Below are 27,416 nucleotides of genomic sequence, written 5' to 3'. Positions count from 1 at the left end.
AATCTGTATCTATGATAGCCAATGTGATGGTCAGACTGGTTTACCGAGTCATAGATATTATTTGAAAGACACACGGAGCAAAGGGAAATATGTCCTACTCTACGCATCTCCTTTGAAAATTGCATAAAGGATGCATTTAGAAATCTTTGATTAGGTCACTATTTTGCTTTGGAAGAAGATATGCCACAAATTATTTGGCTCCACAGAACTGCCTAAGACAGGATAATCAAAGAGAAATGGGAAGGAGGAGGAAAGATTCTAAACTGATGAACAACACTTGAAAAAAAATTTAAATAATTTCTTATATTATGCACATGGAGAGCACTCAAAATATAACTTTTGATCAGGATGATGACAGACATTCCCAGTCCTCAGTGTTTCCTCTGCTGTACAGTGAGTTCCCAAATCGTAGGCCAGAAAGTAAGGGTGAAGTTGATTCTGCTGCTAGGCATGGGACCTTCCTGTACCTTAGTGCCCTCCTATGGCTGAGAACAACTACTAATGTGAGGAAGATAAATTGAAATTCTCTTTATTAGAAGCCAGATCTAGGGCAAGGCAGGGAGCTAATTTCCTTTCTGAATGTGGGTTTGTAAATAGTGACTGGGAAAAATCACATGAGGTCATCAAAAAAAAAAAAAGAACAAGAGTGTGAGGTTTCATTTATGATCGTCCAATGATCTCCTCTACCCAATTTAGCTTATTCAATATTAAATAGATGCCTACTCCATCCATTTGCCCTTGATGACCATGTGCACGTGGTTGAATGCTGGGCACTTAGCACAGTGTTTGGCACATTCTCTCCACCAAGGAAGTGTTTGTCAAAACAGTAAAATGATTATAGGAGACACATCACTGCAGGCGAAGTAACTAGAAATGCCTTAGAAAAACATATTCCAATGACTTACAGGCAATCTTAAGCTCTATTTCTCTATCATTTATCTGTAGACACAAAAGGATGATATAGAGAAAGAATCAGGCAGTTATTTGGGGACAGTTGACTTCAGTTCCATTTTATTGGAAAAAAGCTTAACAAAAATTATAATGCTGATAGCATCAGTAAAGTTTCATGTTCATATCCACCAACCCTTTTGGACTATTTTTCATTTCAGTCTTGGGCACAGAAAAGTCCATTTTAATTTCCATGGACACATTCTAAAGGGAAAGTCATGGGATATCAACGTAATTCACCTTTTAAAAAATACTGAGAAGAATGTAGCCATTTAGTAATGGGAGAGAATATAGTTTTTTGTTGAAGGGCAAGGCAGGTTGAGTTTTGATTAGGTTATGCAAATTTAAATTAATAGCAGGGCAACCAAGAATGTACTGGATTCCATTTTCTTGGTTAAACAGGAGTTTTATACGAACAAAAATTCTGGATTACAAAGTCAGAAATGCCATCTTTCAGTTAATTGGAGAATGAGACCATTAGAGGAAGAGTCGCATGGACAATCTCTCAGAAATCCCAGTTGAAGACTCAACTAAAAGTGTGTTTGGCAGTGGCAGCCGTAGTGCTTTTTGGAGAGTGGGGCTACCAGCTAAGTCACCCAGGACAAGGCATATACATTTCAGTCAAAACCTTCAAGAAGTTTTTTTTTTTTTAAACTTTGATCAATGATATAATCTAATCAAATTCAGAAACTTCCTTAAGTAAGTATTCTGGCAGTGTGTTGACAAGACCATCCCCTGTGCTATATCTCATTTAATGCATGAGATTCATGTTTAATAAACATGAATGAGAACTTGCTGGATCCCTTATTTTATTTATGATGATTCTGAAGCTTCAAAGGTAATTTTCTCAGGGACATATATGTTGAGATAAAGCTGGGCCTACTATCTATAACTCACAGTTTACTTCCTCATGCATAGAATAAGTTAATGTTGTATAAATTGAATCTTTATTTTATTTTTAGATATTTATTTTTAGCCTGTTCTTTCTTTTTAAAAAAGTATTTATTTAAATTCCAGTTAGTTTACATGTAGCGTAATATTAGTTTCAGGATATATCTTATTTTAAATGCTGTAGAGAAAGATTTGAAATGATTCTTTTATAAGCAATCCTTACATTATGTAACAATGTTCACCTTAAAACTATCTTGTACTTCATTTTTTATCTTTAATTGTTCCTCCTCTTTCCTGTCTTCTTCTTTTTCTTTCAATCTTTGGATACAGTACTTTTAACTCTGTTTCTAGCTTACTCTTGGCCATTCCTGACCTCAAATGCTTTCCTTTCTCTCACTTTGCATCTGGAGAACCAATTTTTATTTATTACTCTTCCTCATAAAAATCATTGTTTTGTTAATGAAAGCCTCATTAACAATGAGCACCTCATTGTTTTCAGAGCCTCAGAAATCATAAAGGAAGAGAAAATTTAAATGTAAGAATATACAATAAACAGACCTTTGGTATATATTCAAATTAAGAAATAAAATGTTTAACAGGATACAGACATCTTGTAGGCTTTGTCATAGGATAATACAGCTGTAGAGCCCTGCATGGCCAATGAGACTGGAGCCTCCTATCACGAGGGATCTCCAGACCACTCATTTTCCACCACACCAGGTCACCTTTCTTTTCCCTTTTCTTTCTTTCCATTCCACAAAAACAATTATTTGGGGACAGATTATGGCATAGCAGGAGCATGTCTGGAGAAATCCTAGTGGCTTAATGCGGCTTCATGATACTGGCCAAACTCTCTCAATTCAAAAACAAAACAAAACCAAAAAAAACGAAAAAAACCAAAAAACAAAAAACTCAGAAAGAGTTGCATACAAAGATTGCAGCTACACAGAAAGTGAAGTCTGAGGAGGTTAAAAGAGAAGTTGGACATGAGAAAGAGGTCCCTGGATAACAGGAATGTTGCTGCCAGAATCACTGTAATTAAGATTGTGTCATTGTTTCTTTTATAAACGTTGACTCTTATAGGGTTTACAATTCAGCTAAAACGATCAGCTCTAAGCTGACACACAGCTCCAAATATCTTAGAGTGGGAAGTATTTTTTCCCTCCCTATTCCTTAAAAGAGAAAACATAAAGCAACTATTCAGAAATTTCAATGACATTGGATTCTGACCACATACCTTTCCCAAAAAAGAGCAGGTGCTAATTAAGGAGCCTAACGTACAGTGAGTTGAGGTGAACAACATGCACTTTAGAATGAAGGACATTAGCCTGGTATATGAATGAGAAGTAAAAAAAAGATACCCTATTATTTTGAAAGGTTTAACGTACATCACTTGGATAGATATTTCCTTCCCTTTTATTGATCTGAATAGGATTTTGGCAATGCTGTGTTGAAAACTTTCACTCTTGTTAGCTAACCAGAAACACTTATAATTATAGGAGCCAGGAATCCTAATGGTTTCCTTAGATCTCTTACCTCATACACCCATTTTTAGGATGGGCGCTGGATAATCAGTAATTTTTTAAACCCCATTGTTTCTACTTCTCTGGCATTGGCCCTGGTGTCTAATGGCTGCAGTAGGATGCTCACAGTGGTGAGGAGGAACAGGAAGAGGAAGTCACAGACACACATTAAAATTAATAGGCCAGGAAGAAACTAGCATTTATTTAGTACATCTTACATGCCCTGTACTTCATTAACATTATTCCATTTAATGCAAACCCCTTATAAAGTAAATAAGATTGGCTTAAGTTTCAGAGATTACCAACCTAGTTGCAGGACTGTTAGCTAACTTGCTTAAAGGACACAGAGCTAATTAAAAAGTTGTGCAGGTGAGGATCAGGACCTGTTTGACTCCCAGGCCCACAGGTCCTATATAAAGCGCCACAGAGCCAGGAGCAGAATATGAAGTCATCCAGCCAAAAAAAAAAAAAAAAAAAATCCTTTGTGCCAACGATGAGAGCCACCACATGCTCCAAGTAGGAGGTGGGAAGGGTAAATGACTCCTAAAAAGAAACAGGTTCTTAATTTGCTCTTGGTTCCGATAAATCCCTGTTTTCTAAATGTAATTTGGAAAATGCTTTTTTTTTGGTCATAGATAAGAAAATGCATAATTTCCTGGGAATCTTTAAATCAGACATTTGAGTGTTTATAAAAATCCCTTTAAAGATTTATACTAAAGTAGTTAATAGTTTAAAAAATAAAATGCATATCAAATGAGATGATTAATATATAACAATTTAATGACTGTGTGTATGTGTGTATACGGGTATATATGATATGTGTGTATGTGTATATAATTTTTTCCTTGCCAAAGTTTCTGGTAATTTACTATATATAGTACTTGACAATAGCTAAACAATAAATATGTTAAGGCAGGAGAAAAAGGAAAGAACAAAGAAAGAAGTGTGTGTGTGTGTGTGTGTGTGTGTGTGTGTGTGTGTGTGTGTGTGAGAGATGTACTATTCTCAAGACCCTTGGGACATGTTTCAAATATGTTTTTAAAACCCTAATTTGGTGAAGAACTTTACAACAAAGTAAGCAGTCAAACAGATATGAAAAGATGAATTAATAATTCTTTAGGCAGCACACATTTATTCTTCAACTTTTAATACATTCTTTTCTTTGTCCTTCTCTCCTCTTCCACTTTAAGTCTAAATTTGATTGGAAGCAGGAAGGAAGAAATACTAACTTCTGGCTTAGCAGAAGCACGAAAGAGAAGAGAACTAGAGCATCTTCCTGGCCTTCTTTTCTCATCCTTATAAGGAAAAGCTACAGTAAACTAAACAACAGAAAAAGAAACAACAACAAGTTTGACAGTTTTGCTCAGGCAAAAGGAAGATTTGTATCTGCACAACTTCAAGGACTTTCTTCAAATTTTAGCTTCTCTGGATGGTTTTACAATAAAGCCAAAGAAGAGATGCGATCTGTTTAAGGAAACAGATGAGATTTGAGGGAAAATAGGAGGCACTCCTTATTTTTGAATAGTATTTAAATGCATGACCAAGATATAACTTGCAATGTTAAAAAAAATTACAGTTAACTCAAATCTGCTAAAAATAACTCACAATACCCTCTTCACTAAAACAAAACAAAATAAAGCAAAAACTCACAAACAATTATTTTGACTGGTTAAAAACAGTGACATGAAAGTAACAGATGGGAGAGCCCAGTTTTACTCACACAACACACTCACTAAACACAATTGCAAGCATCCCCACAAAAATAACTCAACAATGGTGACTTTGGCCTTGTGCTTCAAATATCTCCCTTAGGTGAGTTTCCTTAGAGACTTCAAAGGGCTTGTGAAAAATAATGTAGAATGAAACCAACTCATCTGTCAGAACCTAGGAACAGGAAGGGGCTGCCAGTCACAGCCTGCAAACAAAAGGGATCTTGTCACCTTCATCAAGTCCTTTCTCAGGACTTGGATAGGTGTTCTTTCCCTGTGTATTATTTCTTGTTGTCTGGTAGTATTTTTAGGAAAGGTGACATAACTGTACTGTTAAAAAAAAATCACACTACATAGCATCTAAAAACTTTCATAAATCAAATAATTAAAAGTAACAAATCTTCCTGCTAATTGCTCCTCAAAGTTGAAAGACAGGTTATTTTCTTACCTTACAGAGTGCCTTCTGATCTGACAGTGTCATTCAATCAATAATTTCAATGTCAGTTACTGATTTTCAACTCTTTTATTACAAAGACTTCAAGCAATAATGAAATGGTGCTGATCTGCTTGCTTTCACTCTATATAACGTCTATATTTATATGCTTTGCTTCTATTTGGATCTATATTTATCTGCTTTATCTGCCTACAGTGCATCTGTTTCTCATACACACAGACATATATTTATATATATACACACATACTGTATATATATAGGTTATATATAAACACACATACCCACAAAACTGTATGAATGTATGCTAGTGTGCTTATTTCAACAAGCATGCAGGTGCATAAATACTCAGACACATGACAAATATACCAAGAACATAAATGTACATGTAAACATAGGGTACAGGGAAAAGCGTATGTTAACAATAGGCCTGTCTTCGATACTTGGCTGTTGGCCTTTGAGACTTACACACTCAGGAGTGACAGCCATAGACTACTCTGGGAAGGAGAAAAATCTTCAGAAAGTGAAACTATACAGCTAAATAGAGAGCATGCATTCTAACTTACTCATTTTTTTAAATATTTTTTTTTTCATTTTCGAGAGACAGAGAGAGACAGAACGTGATTAGGGGAAAGGCAGACAGAGGAGACACAGAATCCAAAGCAGGCTCTAGGCTCTGAGCTATTAGCACAGAGCCCAATGTGGGGGCTTGAACTCACAGACTGCAAGATCATGACCCGAGCTGAAGTCGAACGTTTAACTGACTGAGCCACCCAGGTGCCCCTGACTTACTCATTTTAAGATGAGGAAACAGAGACGCTGAGAGAGAAGGTCTGACAGTTTTCTAGCAACAGACCTGGAGACAGAACCCAGGACTCTGCCTTCTAGAGAAATGCTCTATAATGCTGACTTAAAATCATGATAACATTTTACACAAACCCAATATTGCCTTCCAATTTCTGCTCTTTTCCTATTTTCCCCTTTCTTTGCTGCATGAAATGTAAGCAGCCAACATTCAATGAGAGTCAGGCCCGGTTCCAAATGTTGTAAATGTGCTATGTCATTTAGTCTGCACAATAGCCCTATAAAGTAGATATTCTTGTTCATGTCCATTTTACAGATAAAACATCTGAGGCCTGACTGCTGAATAACTCACTCAAAGCTACAGACCTAGGAAGCAAAGAAGCTGAGCTCCCGTGATACTCCACACTTGTGTTGTTCCCACTAGATCATGATGTTTTCCTTAATACACATCTGAACGCCTTTATGAACCCCCCACTCCCGTACCACAGCCTAAGCATCATATAAATCTGTTTCAGGACACATAATAAGCCTAAAGCAGAGGTCCTCTCCAACTGAGGAAAAAACAAAGGGGAGTGAGATCTATATCCCCCCTATCCAGTGCAAACCCTCTGATAGAAAACCGAAACATGTAAAATTAAAGCCCCCCAAATCACCCCACAGGTAGTCTTATGTGATCTAAAGTCTTAAAAACTCCTAGTCTACGAACATTTTATGTCCTTTCCATCAAAAGATTATGGAAAACTGATAAAATTGAATCAGATGGGAAAGAGAGGCACAAGAAGCCAAAGGGAGGGTACTGTACCCCCTGGTCTTCTCCTGGGACAACACCTCCAAATATAAATATCTATCAAACAATCCAAAGCCAATACCAAAAAACGGTATTTCACCCCCAAAGAAGTGTTAAGAATTCAGAAAAGAAACCATTTCTATGGTAATTTTATACAGATTTCTTCAGATAGTAACCAGTTGTGAGCTATCCCAACACACAGAGTTTTACACGTTGTTCAGCTTACACAGAGCCCAGCACTAGGAGATGCCATGTGGGTTTGTGAAACTCCCTGGGGGCATACTGCATCTATAAGCCAAGGAACAGAAATTGCACTGATCCATACATGCAGCTCTTCATCTGTGACATATTGATAATTACTCTTTATTTGTGAATTAAATCCAAGTTATAAAAACAAGTTTCAGACATTTGTCACAAACAGGGTGCATTTGGCTTAACTCTTTCAGAACACCATCTAGCTACTGTCTCCAGGAAATGGGAGCTAGCATTGAAAGGGCCTGATACTATGGTAGGATTATGGCCGAGAGAGAGAGAGAGAGAGAGAGAGAGAGAGAGAGAGAGAGAGAGAGACTTGAACTTGAATCCCAAGTCTTCCACCAATGAACAATATAGATTAGGTGCATCACTTAAATGGATCTGAATGTCAGTTTCATTACCTGCGGACTGAAGAATAAAACCACTCATTTCACAGGAACATTGTAAGGATTAGAGGTAGTCCCACAGCAACGTCCCCCTCATAAAGGAGGCCATTAAATATTAATTATTATATGTTTAAGAAGACCTTTTGGCTGTGTTTTTCCATTGTATAAATGATACACAATTCTTTGGGGAGTAAAAGAAGAAGTAAGGTACTTTTTATGCTCGTTTAATCATAGACCAACTTTTCGGTGATCAGGTGTGTTCCAAGTAACAATAGAAATGAACATTTCAGAGTGTAACATTTTCACTGGATGATCTGAAAGCACTTAGTAAGCCTTGATTTTTGTGATGTGGCTACTCTCATTTAACTATTGGGCCAAATGCAGGTCAAAGATCCATCCCCCAGATGAATAATAATTTTTAAAAAATCACCACCAGGGGTGAGTAGAATTTCTCTCTTTAACATCTAAACCACATAGTGTCCAGCTGGGTAATAACTGTGGCAAGGTCACAGTTACAAAGGGCCATGCTTTCCCCAGAGCTCTTTGAGATTATGCACTGAGGCCAAAACCATTAGGTAATGCTGTGTACATCTGCTGAGATAACAAGGGTGAGTCAGGGTTAGGTCAGGGTTTCAGGTTATAGGGGTGGAGTGAAGAGTGGCTTTCAGATCAAATGCTGAGAATGGTTTGATTTCAGCAGCGGACAAGCCATACAGTATTTACTACAAGAAGAAAGAAGAGAAGAGGCAGCCACTGCCGAGAGATGGTGGGTGGGAGCACGGACCCCGTGGGGCTCCAGTGGGGAACTGTGCCTCAACGAGGAGACCCTCCCACGTGTGCACACACACTGAGAAGCGGACAAAAAAGCCCAGGGTGCAGCATAAATCCTGCTATCCCAATAACACACACAGATGTTCCACCATTGTTTTCTTTTATGCACATTTTAATTAAGAGATCAGAATCAAGCATTAAAATGTTATTAAATGGCTTGTTTACATTTTCACTATATGTCATTTATTATGCATTTTCTAAATGTGTATCTATTCAGAAGGGCTATTTGGAATTTTTATGTCACTGTTACAATTGTGCCTCTAACGCAAAGCAGTTTGAGCTAACCAAGGAACTGTCGGAAGGTCCGCATGGTGGGATAGAAACCCTGGCTTCTCTTACTCTCAATCAAGCAATCCCCATCCCCCATCACACTTCCCTGCAATGTGACAAACAGCACTGGCACCACTATGCTCGACACTACAGGACGTCCCAGGTCCACAGCAGCCTTTCTCATTATTCATGAGAGGCCCATTTTTGAATATTGGCCTGTTGTCTTCACAAGAAAACAGGCTCTCTATCCATGCCCTACCCTTCCCTGAGCAGTTGTGGAAACCTCAGGAACCCAAAGCTACCACATGGAGGAAGCTGGCCCCCTCCCAGGGGCACAAACTCTCCTGGAGGGGACACAGTGGGAGAAGCGGGAACGAGGAGATATTTTTCTTTCCTCATCCTATCACTTATTTCTAGTCTACCACTGATCTCAAAGTACCCCTGCAGGAATCTCTGAAGTTTTCTGTATTATTCTAGAGTTGAAACATGTACCGAAACCACACCTTCTCCCAGACTCCACAGATACTAAGTCTTATTCACAGAATCCACCTGCAAATGCCGGACACAGGTCTCCTGTAGTCTGCCTGTCCTGCATGCCCCAGGAGCCCACTGTTCATGTTACGCCTTATGAATCGTGGTGCACAGAATTATAAGGCAGAGGGCAGTACTCATGTCTCATGCATGTTCAGTTCAGTGACTAACATATTATTGTAAGTGTTCATTCAATCCAAATAAGAGAGGTTTCCTTCTTTCCTCCCTCCTTCTTTTTCTTTCTTTCTTTTTCCCTTCCTCCCTCCCTGCTCCCTTCCTCTTTGTCTGATTGTTATCCAGGATAAAGCAGAATGCTTACACATAGCAGGCACAAGACAGGAACGCATTCTAATCCACTGTCAGATTACATTCCTTATACTGTCTCATTTGCAACATTACTGATGTACAAAAATCTTTCCATAACTCTAAATAAAACCTTGAGGTAAGAGTTGAGTTGACTCTACTTTAACTGGTCAACCAGATAGGAACCTGAGAAAAGTAATGGCACAGCTTTAAAAGGAGCTTCTTTTATTTTTTTTTATTATTATTTTTAAATGTTTTATTTATTTCTAGGAGAGAGAGAGAGAGAGAGAGAGACAGCGTGAGCAGGGGAGGGTCAGAGAGAGAGGGAGTCACAGACCGAAACAGGCTCCAGGCTCTGAGCTGGCAGTCAGCACAGAGCCCGACGCGGGGCTCGAACCCACGAACCGCGAGATCATGACCCAAGCGAAAGTCGGACGCTTAACCGACTAAGCCACCCAGGCGCCCCAAAAGGAGCTTCTTTTAAAAGAAAACTTTAAGATGTTACCACTGAAAGAATAAAATTGGCACAATTCTCTGGAGAGCACCGTAGCAAATAATGCATCAAAAACTTAAAAAGATATGAAATACTACTTGACCCAGAATTTTCACATCTAGTAGTTTATCTAAAAGAAATAACCAAAGGGGCACCTGGGTGGCTCAGTTGGTTAAGTGTCTGACTTGGGTTCAGGTCATGAAATTACAGTTTGTGGATTTGAGTCCTGCGCAGGGCCTGCACAGAGCCCGATATGGGGCCTAAACCCATGAAATCGCGAGATTCTGACCTGAGCCAAAATCAAGAATCAGACGCTTAACCAATTGAACCACCCAGGCACCCCACTAAGTTAAATATTTTTTTTAAAAATGATAAATGTGTATACACATAGTGGAAAAAGACTGGGAAAAAAGTTTTTTGTTTTTTTTTTTTTTCTGGGAGGAAAAATTTTAAATAAGTTTTAATTCTTTTGAACTTTTCCATAATGAAAGCATATTATTTATACAGCAAAATATTACTTAAAATAGTAAGCTACACATAATTTCCTTCCCCAAAGGCCTAAAAAGTAACTTTCTATAGGCATTCCTGTGCTTAGGAGTCTTCCTTTTCCCATTTTTAGAGATATTATGTATTGTTTTCAAAGATCTTATGTAGTTATAATAAATACTTTACCTCTTAAATAAAAACTATTAGTTGTCTAGGATTTTAGTCTTAGGCCTCTCCTTAGAAAAAAATTCCAATAGTCTATGGGAGTTAATGATATGGAATCTTAAGAAGTAAAACAGGGCTACTACATCTGTTTCTCCTGAAGTCATAAGTTTTGCTTTCAATTCAGGCTTCATAATAGTAATTCATATCAAGTCGTATTACTTCAGCCCACAGCATACCACTTTTGCCCATTTTGATTCCTAAACCCTTGCTTGTTTTACCAATGCTATTATCTGTTTCATAGATGATGATGCTATAGAGAATACATGAAACTTAGAGTCCCTCCTTCAGGAAAAATCATCATAGGCTTGGCCAAGCAAGGAGTTCAGTTGAATGCCGTCTAATTCCCCTTGCTGTGTTTGATGTAATAATCAAGGTGCTTCTGGCACCCACAGCTACTTCTAAGAGATACTGCTCTTTCTGCAGCTTTTACTCAACTGTACACCTATACCAGGCATAGGCTACTCTTCAAGGGACTACAAAATAGAAAGAAAATGGAGAAGCCATAACTGGCCACAGGTAATCTCAAGGCATAAAACACGACAAGGACATTTAGTCTATTAGTACCAAGAGAAGAACTGGGTGGAGATGTGAAGAAAAGCCAAGTTCTGATACCAGGACTACAGAAGTTCCATGAAGCCCTGCTGTAATGGTCCCTGGAGCAGCCCCAGACCTGGGATAGTTTCAACAGAACATCTCCTCAGTATTCCTTTATTGTGCCATGTATATCTCAAAAACACATCCCCACCACTGAGCAAACAGAGTTTCTATTTCTTAAATAAAATAATAATATGAATAATATCTGACATCCAAACTTTGAGATTTCAACAGAAAGTAAAACACATACTTTTTTAAGCTTGAGTTTCTGATTTCACCATGGAAATTTCAAAGAGCTAAAGCAGAGCACCACAAGCTTCTATGTCAAGTCTATGGAATTATAAATTTAAGTGTAAATGATGTATTAGTGGGGACACCTGGTTGGCTCAGTCAGTTAAGTGTCCAAATTTGGCTCAGGTTATAATCTCACGGTTTGTGGGTTTGGGCCCCATATTGGGTTGCCTGCTATCAGCATGGAGCCTGCTTAGGATCCTCTCCCTCTCTCTCTCTTTCTGTCTCTCTCTGTCCCCAATCCCCCAACACACACACACACTCTCTCTCTCTCTCTCTCTCAAAAATAAGCATTAAAAAATGATGTATAAGTGATGTATGTCAGTGTGGCAACCATCTACTAAGACAGGAAGTTGCTTGTGAAATGAATTTGCAGGCTTCTGGTTTCCTGCTGGCTAATGGCAGCAAACTAAATTTAAAATTTTCAAGTATTCTCTAAAAGTAATGTAGATCAAGAAAAGAAAATAAAACAACTTATGTCTATAGCATAACTAAAAGAGAAAGTTACATTCTTCAATTTCTGCGTAAGTAGGGAGTAAACATTCGGAAACAAGAGCTAACTGGAGAGCCTGTACTAGAATGGTGCCTGGAGGCAGTGCTACCTGGGAGCCCAACAGGGCTGTTTTCCCTAGGAAATAATCAAAGCTTTAGCAAGGAAATAGATATGTTCCAGGACAAGCTCCATGTGAAAAGTACAAATGCCAGGGCCCTTTCAAGACCTATAGAATCAGAATTTCCAGAAGTTATATCCAGGCATCCACACTGTAAAACTCCAAAAGTGATTCTAAAATGTGCTACTGGGCAAGTTCAACCTTTATAAATTCATCTCCCCTAACTTCACAAGCACAAAAACTCTGCTCTTGCCAGGCCAGTCTCCTTGTTCTCCATTCTTTATTTTTAAGTTTATGTATTTATTTAGACACGAAGAGAGCAGAGAGAGGGAGAGAGAATCCCAAGCACATTCCACTATGTCAGTGCAGAGCCCGATGCGGGGCTCACTCTTACGAACCGTGAGGTTATGACCTGAGCCGAAATCAAGAGTCAGACACTTAACTGACTGAGCCACCCAGGTGCCTCTCCTTGTTCTCCATTCTTGGTTTCCCCCCAGAGAGATAATTTATGTCTTCATGCATCTGCTCCTGACTTCTCCCTCTCTGAAATACTGTGTATGCTCCTTACTACCTGTTCAAATTCTCCCTACTTCCAAATTTGGGTTCAGTTTTACCTGCCCTCTAACTCACACGTATTCCACTGATGTTAATAAAGTACAGAGTATGTGTTTTCCACTCTATCTTATATCCTTATGGAAACAATACTTTATGTTTGTCTTACATCGCAGTGAGATCATAAACCATTTAAGTCCTCAGGACATGTTCATATGTTTTTGTTGGGACCTCTTTGCTATATATACATTTGGGACTTTCCAAAGGCAGCAGAATGAATGCAAGTAGCACCTGTATATTCATCATCAAACAACATAGAGGATACATATTTACCTAAAACACTTCTCAGAATCCACTCCTTGAACTCTGTAAGCTTACATTCTAAAGAGAATATGTATGTAAAAGTGGAAAAAAAAAAAGATAAGCAAGGGTTTGCAGCTCTAGCACTAACTCTTCTTCTGCATTCCTGAGTCTATATCCAAATGCCTACTCAATTTCTTCATTTGGACAAGAATTTCAAAGTCAACATGCCCCAAATCAATTCATAATTATCTCTGCCCCCAACTCTGCTCTTTTCTCCACTTCCCCCATAGCTCCCAACTCCACGGAGTTCATGATGTTGTCATTCATCCAGTTGCTCAGAGCAAACACCTGGGACTCACCACACCTGATGTATCTCTTTCTAATCTATACCACATCAAGACCCTCAGCAATTGCTTTCAAATTACATTACAATTATCTGGCATTGGACTACTTTCCTGCTGCCATTTTCCATCACATACTGGGCTCCCACAGTAATTCCTGACTGTCCTTCCTACTCTACCTTTGACCCTTTAAGCCTATTTTCCAGAGTAGCTACAGCTCTCTTTTAATTTATAAACTAGAGCATGTACCCTTTTGAAAACCTGCTAACAGCTTTCTGTCAGTCTTTACCATGGCCTCTGTGATCTGGTCTATATCGAGCCACATGATCATTCTTGCTCCACTTGAGCCACACATTTATTCTTGTTCTTCCTTGTTCTTACCTACTTTATAATATGTATTCCCTCTGCCCCAGATCCTCTTCCTCCTGATCACCACATGCTTAGCTCCTTCTCATTATTTTAATCTCTGTTTAAATGTCCCCAGCTCAGAGAGACTTTTTCTACCTGCCCTATCTCAACAGACACTCTCTCCATCATCTATCCCTATTTTTTACCCCTGTACCCTCCCTTGTTTCTGCCCTAGATCTTGTCATTAGTTTAAATACTATATTTTTGCTTAATTATTGGTTTTTCCTACCTTCTTTATAAAGTTTCATAGAGGATTTTGGTTAATTTTTCAGTATATCCCCAGTAAGTAGAACAATGTCTGAAACATTATAGGTGGTTGATAGATATTAAGTGACTGAATAAGTTGGATGAAAAAAGTGTTCCAAATCTCATCCCAGTCATATCAACCTTAAATAGAAAACTTTTATTCTGCATGGTGCAGTGGCTGCTCTATATTGTCCCAGACGCCTCTGTTCTTTCCATCGACTGTGCAAGCCAATCTGGGTACCCACCTACGTGCTACAGCTCAGGTTTTAGAATATAGTTATTGGGAAAATTAAAGTGAAATTAGATAGTCAACTAAAAATAACGTCTCCTCTGAGTCTATGAAGGGAAAATTTCCCCCTGGTCCTGGTGTCTTAGACTGGCATGGAATGCTGATGTGGCCATCTTGCACTTGAAGAACTCCCAATCTGGAGGGGATGTGGAGTATCCTTTTGTACTCTTTATTTTGTAAAACTACCAAGTATGACTCATCCTTGTATCCACAATGTTCAGAACACTGCTGAACAGATAGTAGAGCTTCAATAAATGTTTATTAAACAAATGAACAAACGGATCCATGAAATAAACAATGACAATTTTTAAGTGCTATTCTTCTATGTCTTGAGCTTTGTAATAGTATTAACTGATTTTAGTGACTAAAGAAATTGCCTTAATTAGACATATACTATAGAAAAATTCATTTCTGCAGCTTTTTTCCCCCTTCACAGGTTAAACTGAAAAACTCCTTGTGAAGGACTCTGTCTTATCCATCTTGTACCCTCAGTTCTTAGCAGAATGTCTGGCTGTAAAAGGAGAAAAACTCCAAAGCAAAGGATAGGGAAGTTAGAAGTCCTGGCAGGAAGCGGGGAGTATTAAAGAACGCCAGTCTGACATGATTATCAGATGTTAGGTGATGAAAATCATGCCAGCTAACATATGGATTCCTACCCTGTTTCTATGGAAGACTTGAGCTCTAAAATTATTTCCTGAACACAGGGGATCAGAGCTGATGCTGATTATTTACTATGAGACTGCTACTTTCCAGAATATTGCTGATCAAAGTGCTAGACGCTCAATGCATGCAAATCTACACCTCTTTACTCAACTCTCCTATAGTTAGGTAACATGCTTTAGCAAATGGATGCTATAAAAAATAGTTCCTAATAGGTTCTTTTCAAATATAAGATGAAAAATACAACTATTAAATCAATAGGCTTTATCAGTATTCCTTTTGGTTTGGGTAATTAACTGCCTTGATTTACCTGAGAAGACTCCTAGGATGTGGGATTTTCACTGTTAAAATGGGGAAAGTTCTGGGTTAGCCAAGATGGGCTGGTCCCTTATCATGACATAACTTGTTAATTTAATTAAAAGGTATTCGTATGTATCTATACATAGGATTTTTACATATATGTAGAATAGGATAGACCCTGGGTGCTACCAAGCCACAAACATGCAAGGATTAAGGATGAGTCTGCCTGTGTTCTACTAGTACACTATATGAAGTGCAAATCCCTTTGTTTAATTTTCTGTTCAGGCCCCGCCTCCACCCCCTACCATGTTGGACCTCTTTCTTGTATTTTAAAATTGTATACTTGTATTGATTTCATTATAGTCAAAGGATATTAATTTGGGGTGTTAGGGCAACTTCCTTCTCTCCAGAAGAAAGAGAAAAGTGAGACTGGTCTCCATTGACGCATGGACTCATCTGTTTTTTACAACCCCAAATGTGGTAATTTATGATGGTGATGTCACTGCAGAGAATTAAAATTTTCCTAACCCAGAATGTGTGTTTTCTACATATTCCAGAACTGAACACATGTAGATTAAATTCTAAAATCCAAAGTGAGATCTACAAAAGGATCCCAGCCTGAATTCTGCTGAGGTTTTATTGTAAGACAAACTGGGACAGCCCCTCACAGCTTCCTCCACATCCCAGTGGCCCCCTCACATGCATCATCCGAATTTAAGGAAGTTGCCAAATAGTAGTCAGTTTCTGGGTAAGGAACAGTCATTTGAATCTGGATTACAGTCTGAAAAGTATTGCATTTTGCAGAGTTTACAATGCTAGGCTTTAAACACTGAAGGGCAATATCTTCTTTCTAAATATCTCTGGTCAGTCCTAGTAACTAGACCTACTTTTGAGGCTCCATTTCTTTTATGTCTTTTAAATTTAATGATAAAGAGGAAAGATCTAAATTTATAATACACATGAAACAGTGAAATTAGGAAAAAAATTCTATTTGATGTGAGCCTGTTTTTTTTAAGCTCCCATGACTAAAAAGATCAACAGTTACGTACATTTGTAATATTTATGCCTCCCAGACTCAGTGTAATGAGTTTCATCTCTGATCGAATTTTTATAACTGACTTTCATTTACCTGTGAAATAGAAAGCTTTGGTAGGCTCTTGCCCTCAAGAATCAGATGCAAAAGTTAGTTCTATTGCAAGGAACAGTAGGAAAAACATTCATACTAACATGCTACAACTGCATTCTTCTGCTTTTTGAAGAAAAAGAAAGCTATGGCTCTAGATACCAATGCTGTCATACATGAAGTACAGCAGACTGATGTATCACAACCTGAGAGAAACATGGTCTTCAGCTGTCTTCCATGAAACTGTGGCGTGTCCTTTTGACTTTGGCCAAGTGAAAAAGCTAACTAAGAGAGCTCTCCCACAAGATGAGTATGTTCCAGAGCAAGCCCTTGTCCTAACTTGGATTTAAAAAAGCCCAACCCTACATTCTGTTCAGGGCTGTGGTGATGTAGATAAGCCCAAGCAGAGGAACACAACTTCCTCCATTAAACTGGCTGGAACCCAGGTTATACGAATTCAGCCTAAATAGAAAACCTCTGCTTTTCAATCCCTTTGTTCTCATGGATGTCACAGCTCCCTGCTCTATTCGCTTCCTTTTATAGTCTTTCCTCACCAAGCATTTCAGGGGAAAAAAAAAAGCTAAATAAAGATCACAGCCTGTTCCATTGTGTCCCCTTCTTCTTCATCATCTTCTTTTCCATTTGTGCAATGTTGTGGCACCTATTAACTACCAATGTTTTCAGAATGACATTATACAAGGTGCAGGCTGTACCACTGTGCCCTAAAAATATCAACAACTGCATTAGTCTCACAATAATTAATGGCAGGCATTATGCAAATGACAACTTTTTCGCTGCAAAATAATGACATTTCTTCATTTTGAGCAGAGTTATGCAAAACAATGAATTTAGGATGATAAATCACACAGGAGAATTAAGAAAGCCATAACGTTCCTGCCCAGGCAGGCAGAAAGATAGACAGACCAACAATTTAGAAGACATTGTTTGTTCTCACACCACTATAAAAAATCATAGCCAGTCGGCCATTAATGTGTGTGGGTTTTTTTTTTCCTTCTCCCCTTTAGGCAACAATGCATAAGGGGATGCTAAATTCTAGCAATTGGATCATTACAAGTCACAAGCAAATTTTTCTTTATTAACCTTAATAAGTCATTCACTCAGAGACTATAGTCATCAGGCAAATAAAAAGTATCACATGCCATTCTGCTACACATTAACTAATTCCTTATGCAAACATCACAACATATAGCAATTACTGCCGCTCAAAAAAACAAAGTCATTTTCAATTTATTTTATTGCTTTTATACTTGGCCATTTCCTGTAGCACATTATCGTTTCTTTCCATAACAACCCGAGGTAGAATGGAGAAGAATTTCAGTAGCAACGAGCACTTCCTCTAGCCACCTCTGTCATACCTTTTCCCCTTCAGAGACTGCTGAAAGAGGTGAGGGAGAGGGTGGGTGTGCATGTGCTCCTTCACAGAAAATCTCCCAAAGTTCTAATGGGACTGGCACTCAATCCCTACCCCTGTGACAAAGGGGGTCAGGGGTAGGCAGAGACACTTGGTCTAACTGTCTCCCACATTTGCTACCATAATGCTGACAGTTTTCCTTGATTCTGTAGCACGGAGTAAAAGTGTGGGTTTAGATCTGCCACTAACAGGTGAATGTTAAAGTCAATATATTCAGTGTTAACTTGAGAGATGCCTTTTATGGTTAATGAGAATTATGAGGCTAGTTTGTCATGCTTCGCTCAGCACATAACCTGTCCCTTCATGAGTTCTAAGTGAAGAACAATAATAAATATTGAAACCCCACCCTCAAATGTCAGATAGGCTCTCTTTGTTTTTTCTCTTTTATTCCATAGCACCATTTATCCAAGCTCTTAGGATGTGAGACAAAAACTAAGCAAACCTTACATGTGGCCAGTAGATTTTTTAGCCCATTTTACAGATTGACAAATGAATTCTGAGCAACTAGGGGCTTTTCACAAAGTTGGACAAGGAAACTGGTTAGATCTGACTAATTCTCCATGTTCTAACCTCTGAGGCCATGGTTTCTTTCTCATAATCATGAGCACTCTTTCCTGCTAGTAAACAATTATGCTGAAAACAGCCTGTACATGTCCCTGTTCACACAATAGGATCATCATCTCCTTCTGTTCTCTTAAATCCACAATCCATTCCCCCCTTTTAAAGGTAGAACATTTCCAAAATACACGAGGGAAAAGCTCCCTTTTCAGCTTCTCCTCCTGAAGGTAATAACATTTTGCAGTTCTCCTTAAATAAAATCCAGCCCATGCTGGATCAATAAGAATGATGCCCATTTCCCTAATGGCAGCCGATTGCCATTTGCTATTCAAATCAGACTAGATAAATTACAGTACATGCCAGGGAACAGGCCAGTGAATTAAGACAGGCCTCCAGAGGACCAGCGATATTATTAATCTTTTAAGACACTATCATATTTCTTCTTGACAGTGTGCGTAGACTCACAGACACACTGCACCCAGATTGAAATATCAGCTGCTGAAAAAATCAATAGTGTTAGAAACACAATAATTTTTGGTCTGCAGGGCCTACACTAAGCAACTCTTGTACCCCTCTGTGCCATCTCTTCTCTTCCCATTTCCCATTTTCTCTTTCTGCTTTCTTGCTCTTCCCTTTCTATTCTTTGGATTTAAAAGCTAGAAAGGGCCAAAATAACAAAATAGTATGAAGGAGTTTCCACTGCTAATACTAGCCATTGTGGTCAGAGTGTTGATTTTCCATGGGCTGTTTGAAACACAGTTATCACTACACTACTAAAAGATTTTGGTGTAGGATTGTTCTTCCTATTCACTTAATGCAGACCCCAAAACCTATGCATTTGGTTCTATTTTATGAAGAAATGCAGATATTGGTGTGCCTGTGTGGCTCAGTCGTGGCTAAGTGTTTGACTTTGGCTCAGGTCGTGACCTCACATTTCATGGGTTCAAGCCCTGTATCGGGGTCGGTGCTAACAGCTTGGAGCCTGGAACCTGCTGCAGATTCTGTGTCTCCTTCTCTCTCTCTGCCCTTCCCCCACTTGTGCTCTGTCTCTGTTTCTTTCTTTCTCTCAAAATAAATAAACATTAAAAATATTTAGGGAGGTGGGCATACTCAGAAATCCTTGGGGAAGTAGAATGGAAAGAAATATAAATAATAGAAACCTGGACAAAAAAGGAAAAAAAGGGGGGGGGATTCACTGAAAAGTGAAGCAAACAAAACAATACAAAACAAAAGACTACAGAGAAACAAGGAGCACTATGGGGTGGGAAGAACCTTTGAATTATAGTCTACAATTTGGGGTTTCAGCCCTGCGTCTGCTATCTACATACTGTACGATTTTGCCATTTATTTAATCTCTCAGAGCCTTGATTTCCTTATCTAGTAGGTAAAACAATATAGCCACTTACCTTGTAGCAGTCTTGTGAGGGTTAACTAACAAGATGTGAGTGCTTTCTAAATAATAAAGAGTTTGTAAGTGGTTAAAAACAATATAAATTTTATTTTTACTAAAGAAGGATTTCTGAAATATGTCTGTTGTTTTTTCCTTTTTGGAACTAGAATATCATAAGTGGACTTTAGATGCTATCAATAAAAAAGTAGGCTTATACAGAAATGGTATTTAGGGGCTTATTACTGGCAGCCAGTAGAATTTGACCTAAAACCAAAATCTGTTGACTCTTAGCCAATATCTTTCACATTTTACCAAACCATTTTTGCCCTTTTCATCTCCTTTTATGCCAGATTTGAGGCTTCAATTCTTATTTGTGTTGTTTTTTAACTGGGGAAGCAAATCAAACAAAGACAAAGCACAAGACAAGACAAGAAACCACCATACTTTGCATATCTTTATGATACTCTTGATCCCAAGTCTCTATCCAGTTACTTTCCATTTGTCTTCCTTTCCTGGCAAAATGTATTGAAAGAATTGTCTATATGAGCTATTACTGTATCTTCACTTTCTATTATTTCGTCAAACCACTCCAACAAGGCTTTTATTCATTCCACTCTACCATGTCTGCTCTAGCCAAATCCAAAGTGCACATTTTCATTCTTATTTTACTCAACTTTTCAGCAGAGACTTAACATGGTTAACAACTTCGCCTACTTGAGACCCTGTGGCTAGCTTCTGGGATACTTCTCTTTCTAGTTCTTCCTCCTACCTTATTGGGCACTTAAAACCTATTTAAGTCTCTTCAGGTTTGAAATTTATTACATATAATTCTATCTCAAGAGGCTTCTGATTTGGGCTAAACACAGCATATTTGGCAAAACAACAACTCTTAGAAGGTGCTTGTAAGATATCCAGGCTTTGAATGTCTGGTTTTATGACTCTGGAATGCAGAATAGAACAGAAAATCTAGTTCTTCTAGATAAATGGCTTCAAGCTCATTTATTCTTATAGCAAAAATTATTAACAGCTGACTTCTAAATACCCATAAACAATCCTTTGAGTAGAAACCAGTCGAGTAGATTTCTACATATAGCCAAAACATAGCGTATCTTCAATGGTACAGAATTTCAGAGCACATGTTAAACTTGAAATGTACATATATGCAGCCCCTCATAGCTCTACCAGGTTTGCCTAATTGTTCCACCCATTTTCTTCCAACAATTGCTCTTTGAGGTCTACATTGCAAGAAGTAAAGAGGAAAACCCAAAGTAACCTGAATATGGTTTCAATTCCAGATTGGACCCATGAACCCTAGCATAACCATGATGATCTCTCATAAGAATATAAGATATGAGCTAGCAATCAACAGATGAAGCTTGAGTTCATCTTTATCTCAGGAGAAGAAACAGTCCTTCCTGACTTATGAATATGGCTGAAGAGCAATACCTGAACAGAGTCATTTTACCACACATCTGTCTCTAAGTTTTGATAACGCTGTAACATATAAGGTCACTGATATGACAAAATATCACAAGATAACACAGGGCTGATAAAAATTAGCCAAGTATGCTATTTGGAAAGAATCCCAACAACTTATTTTGGATATGGTATTACCAAGAACATGAATACAGGGTATTTTCTTATGAAAAAAAAAGGGGGGGGGATGTTCTCATTATTTGCATGCCATTTGCTACCCAGCAGTAGACTCTGGCTTTTCTTTCTGCTTAAATTCTTCTACAGTTAGCTTGCCAGGCCTATAACTGAGGTCTTTCTTTTATCTAGATTAGAACAAATATTCCAGTTTGAGTCATGAACACGTATCAGCAAAATTCCCAGAGTCAATACTTTTATTTAATTATATACATATATTTATTATTTTTTTATGAGCTGTTCCACTAAGTTAAACTTTAACCATGTTAATCCAGGGGAAAAAAATCTCTGATTGCCAACCAACAATTTTGTAAACAGTTATCTCATGAGTTAAATATTAACTTGAAAAATTTAACTCAAAACTCCAAACAAGCAGGAGGAGCCAAAAGGCCAGTAAAAAAGGGTAAAGATTTTGCTGCCTCTGGTATGTCAGATCTCCTTGTAAGAGACTGACAGAGTTAGGCAAGGGAGTGTTCTGGTGGCTGCTGGATGATGTACAGAATTGGGGGTGAGGAAGGGGGAAGCAAGAAAGGAGCCTGGAAGACACCTACTGCTTATCATCAAAATCTCAAAACTTAGAGCAATGAGGTCAGATCTCATAAAATAGAAAATTCATGGGAATATAAATCCACTGATAATGTCCACAGGAATTCAGGGACAGTAAAGGTATGTGCTTCAGAATATGGGCACATTGTTTTTTTAAACCAATGTAGGTAAGCTATCCAATATAAGGCTGGCTGGCCCATATTGCCTGCCTGCCACTGAACCTCCTGTGGAACATTCTGGACCTACTTTGCCATCAGAAACCATGGAATGAAGACTGATCTGCCTGTCCTGGTTCCATTGATAATAATAAAGTTGATCTGTCTCTGTGCAGTACTAGGTTGTTAGGGACTGCGATTTCAAGTTCCAACTCACCATCACTGTTCATCAATTCATCTCCTGATTAACAGAAACATATCATCTAAGGAAAAATTGGATCTAGGCAGTGGAGCAATGTCTGAATGTTGTTATCATAAATATTGTCCTCTGGTTAGGTTTTTGTCTCAAAATTTTCAAAACAATCCACATGGTCAGATAATTTACACAATCTTGATCTCTGTGCTGTAAGATAGGATCAATTCATTTTTCATGCTGTTTCAGGAGTGGTTAGGAATAGGTTCTTCCTGTTAGATAGTCTGTGAAAGATAAGTTCTGTTTGCTGGTTTTTAAAAAATCATTAAAAAGACTCTTTTTAGTGAAGGTCTTTTAAGGAAGATTCCTATGTGCCCTGTAGCTAAAGTGAGGTTAAATTATGTGATGTGCTCAAAAGAGGGGTGAGATTAGATGGAAAAAGAGGAGATCCATGAATGCAGAAGGAACAACCCTTAGATACACATGGATATCTTATTTGAATACAATAAATATGATATAGCTCATCAAACCTTACTGTTGATATTGCCTTAATGTTTTTTGCACTTGTAGCAAGAATTACTATCGAACTCCATTCACTGGGCCAGAGACCCTTGTGGTGTTAGCAAATGACTTACCATTTATGTAGCACCCGACCTACACTTGTGAGCTCATCAGCCAGCCAGAGGCCTCAACTTCAAGCTCCAACAATGTGCAGGATATTTTTAATTACATATTTAATACATGCATACATCCTTACTGGAAAATACTTAGGCACTGTAAACTATAGTTATAGAGCTTTCTGCAGTTTATAAAATACTGTCATATACTGTTAAATACCATCATATCTATATACATATACTGTAATTTCTGACACCTCCCAAAAATAAAAAGAGAAGTTTATGCCACCTCTGTTCTACAGACAAACAAGTATCACTGTAGCATTGATGTAGTTAGTACACAGAATAAATGAGAACAGAAGAATCAGACAGCCTGTGAGTGAAGACAATGAGTGAAGGGGTAGCATGACGGCTGTGGGATGGAAACGCATTATAAGCAAGTGATCAGAGTAAAGGGGAGTAAAGAGAGAGAAGTTCAGAATATGCACAAATAGACAGACATCACGAATAAAGGACAAAATTCAAAGTAGTTTGTCAAAAAGAAAAGATGATTAGAGCAAGGAAGAAACTCCAAATTGAGACCTCTTATTCATTTGGCATATATTCATTGTGTACTTCATTGGGTTTCTTTGGATGCCACTGGGCAAAGATGATGTTTGAGATACTGACCTCTGTCTGAGGTACTTAATATCTAATTATTGAGATAATGTCAAAAAATAATTGCATTACAAGGCAACTTAGTATTCAGAATAGGGATTTAGAGAAAACCATCTCTTATATTGAGGCTGACAATGGAAAGCTTCACTACAGCGAAAAAATACAGTTGAACTAAGAAAAATGTGTAAGATTCAGGAAGTGATAAGAAAACTCAGGTTAAGTGAAGAGCATGAGAAAAGGTATGGAAGCAGAAAATTGAAAGACTTATTTGGGAGCAACACATAAACAAGTTAGTGGGAATTTTAATAGGAAATAATGTTGGAAAGATAGGTTAGGCCTGAAATGTGAAGGGGTCCTTGAATACTGGGATGACTAATCCATTTTATTCTGTAGGCAAAAGTGGTCTATTAAAGGCTTATAAGTAGGGCACTGACATCATCACAGTGGTGTTTTAGTATAAATAATAGGGAATGGTAGACAGAATAAACTTATACAGGCAAAGCCCAGACATAATGGCAGAAAAAGAGAGAGGGAGAACCATTGCAGTAACCCAGGCACTATGAGATAAATATTTGACCTTGGTAGCACTGGTAGAAATAGAAAAGAAATGAAATGTTCTAGAGGCATTGTAAAGGAAGAAAGGATAATATTTATTAAGCCTCTACAATGTACTAGACACTGGATTATGTGCTTTATGTAGATTAACACACTTAATCTGCATGTCAACCCTAAAAGGCAAATCACTTAATTGTTTCTATTTTAAAGATGAATGATTAAACAAATTTTTCAAGGTTATACAGTTAATAAGTTATGAAGCCAGGATTCAAACCCAGGTCAACTGATTCCAGAGCTTGCCTGCTTAACCTCGATATTCAGGAGTCTTGATTTTGGATAACATATGGCAAATTTTGATAGAACTTGATGATTGATATTTTAAGAGCTATACAAACTTAAGATTCTTGGGAATTTTGATTCTGAGATTTTGTGGCAATTGGTAGAACTATGATACTATGGGGAAAAAAAAAACCCAGAGAAATAGAAAAGACCTGCTGGACTTCATATTTTGCATCTGTTCTTAATGGTCCAATTGCTCTTTGGATTTAAAATGTCAAAATACGGGGACACCTGGGTGGCTCAGTTAAGCATCCAACTTCAGCCCAGGTCATGATCTCACAGTTTGTGAGTTCAAGCCCTTCATCAGGCTCTCTGCTGTCATCATAGAGCCTGCTACCTATCCTCTGTCCCTCTCTCTCTGCCCCTCCCCCACTGGTTCTCGCTCTCCATTTCCCTCTCTCTCAAAATAAACAAATAAACTTAAAAAATGTCAATATACAATAAAAGTCACAAAAGCAACTGAACCACCAAACTTAAATGCATTTGGAGATAGATATTAGCTGATTGATTTTTCCAAGTTTCACTAATGTATGTATATGTGGAGTGTAACACGGCATCTGGCATATAGGAGGTGCTTAGCAATGCGTTAAATGAGTCAGTTGGAGCCTATTGACCATAAATTAGTGAGAATAAAGGGAGGAAGGAGAGTAGGGTCAAAAGAGTTTGTCCCAGAGTCAGACAAATCTTGGTTCAAATCCTGGCTCAGCCACTCTCTAACTAAAGGACTAATGTTTACTTTAACCATTTTGTATAAGATGGGGTAACAGTTCAAAGGGAACCTAAGAATCTTTCTGGATTCTGGGCCCACATGTAAGGTAGCAGGTCCATGAAAACTTAGAAAGGATGCCTGCAAAGGCCATTATCTCTGACAGAAGAGAATCTGCAACCCTCTTCTCTTACTGAGTTTAAGTGACAAAAACTACATTGAGATTTATAGAAAAAATGTGTCAAGTAACTGCCAGTTTTAACAGAAAAGTAAATTATTTTCAGAGAAGTAAAAACTATAGAGCTTCAACTGAAGGGGAGATTTTAATTGCAGAGAGACATATCAGCTGAATGGTTTAGCTTGGACTTGTGGGATCAGGAGCAGCCAGTGGGATATATATTAAAGAAAAACCAAGTTTAATTAGCCTTAAGATTTTATATAGCTTGGCTCTTCCCTCCCACACCTGGTCTGATTCCTTCAGGTCAATCTCCCTTTCAATCACACGCTTCCCCATCCTTTTCTCAGTTGCTGTCATGACAAGCCAATAGGAGAATGACATACAGATGAAAACAAGGTTTGAATAATTACTGCGCTGCGGCTGCTTGTTGTTTGAGCATCATTTTATTTCCTCCAATCACACAGGTCCTTGGACTTCACAGCCCCATGTTTCAGATGGGGGTGATGCTGATTACATTACAGCAAAGACAGGCAGATCAGACAAAGTGAATTTCACTCAGTAATTAAACCGCAGTATCTTTCGTCTAAAGTCCAGAGCAGGATTAATCGAAAGGTAGCTCTTTATCATCTCGATTAGTGCTGGGATTTGAAGAGTGAGCACAGATTTGATAGCTAGCCCTGAGTTAGGCTGACTAGTGGCCCCATATCTGTCTAAGTTGCAAAAATAATATCAGATCAAGATACATTTGCAAGGTTATGCCCTTCCCTTTTATTTTTATCTGAAGGAAATGCAGATAGATTAAAATATGCTGCTATTTCCATTACCCTGTTTTCTATTACAAAAATGTCTATTAAAAAGAACAAGTCCTTCCAAACCCCACAGCATTTTACAGATGGTTTCTCATAATTCCACTTAGTACCATGCTCTAATGGCTTCTTATTTTTTGCCTTTTCATTATCTGAGAGTCAAATCTGAATATGTGGATAGCCCAAGCAACAGCTTCTCAAGCTGTTCATGAGTTCCACTTTTATTTCCAAGGACTCACTGTAGGACTTATGGAGGGATTTTGCTCCCTTCAATTGCTCTTTTAGTATATACGATATTCTCAAATTCTTTATCAAGTAATGAATTACATCACTGGTTCTCAATTGTACATGCCTAAAGAAGCACTTGTGAGTGAGGCTTTATAAATAATCTATGTCCATCCCCTACTCCAGACTCCATGATTCAGTATCCGTGGGAGTTAGACCCAAGGATCTGTGTATTTTTAAAAGTCCATAGGTGATTTGAATGTGCTGCCAAGGTTAAAAACCATGGAGTCAGACCTACAGAGGTACCAGCTGTATTTGCAAAAGATTTATCAAAACAAAGCATTGTTGAGGGAAATGAAGCCTGACGTTGTTGTAGAAAATCCCTTAATAAAATGGTAAAAACCTTTTTCTAGTAACCTTTGCATAGAATATATATCAAGTCTCTTAAGAACAATAGAAGTCAAGTAAGACTATCAAACAGACAGGTTTATATTGATGATGCTTCCATTGATCCATCTGATAATATTGAAGGTGATGGCTTACTGATTGACCTGTCACCTGATAACATTACAGCTACAAACCAATAATGTAAGATGACTGTGGACTAACATCATAATATCTCAGAGTTTGGATACAAACCTGGAATTAGCTGCTGTCAGCTTTACTATGCAGCTGTCTTTTTAAAGAGAAATGCTGATTTCAAATTGTGAGTCCCTCCTGTTTTGGAGTTCAAGAACACACATTCTGGAGTCCAACTAAATCCAGTTACTAGGTGGGTGACCTTCAGAAAGGTAATTA

At 38.1% G+C, this 27,416-nt stretch overlaps 1 long non-coding RNA gene and 1 other non-coding gene across 5 annotated transcripts in view; both read right to left on the bottom strand.

The window, feature by feature from the left end:
• LOC144238104 (uncharacterized) overlaps window positions 1-27,416 on the bottom strand; it is a 531,162-nt gene that overhangs the window by 128,640 nt on the left and 375,106 nt on the right. The gene's annotated exons all lie outside the window — the stretch shown is intronic.
• On the bottom strand, window positions 23,098-23,251 carry LOC144238159 (small nucleolar RNA SNORA62/SNORA6 family). Its single transcript, XR_013337029.1, has one exon. It is a non-coding gene; the product is annotated as a small nucleolar RNA SNORA62/SNORA6 family (small nucleolar RNA).

The sequence above is a fragment of the Crocuta crocuta genome, unplaced genomic scaffold, assembly GCF_008692635.1.
Source record: "Crocuta crocuta isolate KB4526 unplaced genomic scaffold, BGI_CrCroc_1.0 scaffold56, whole genome shotgun sequence".
Classification (NCBI taxonomy): Eukaryota; Metazoa; Chordata; class Mammalia; order Carnivora; family Hyaenidae; genus Crocuta; species Crocuta crocuta.
This window is presented reverse-complemented; position numbering and strand designations above follow the sequence as displayed.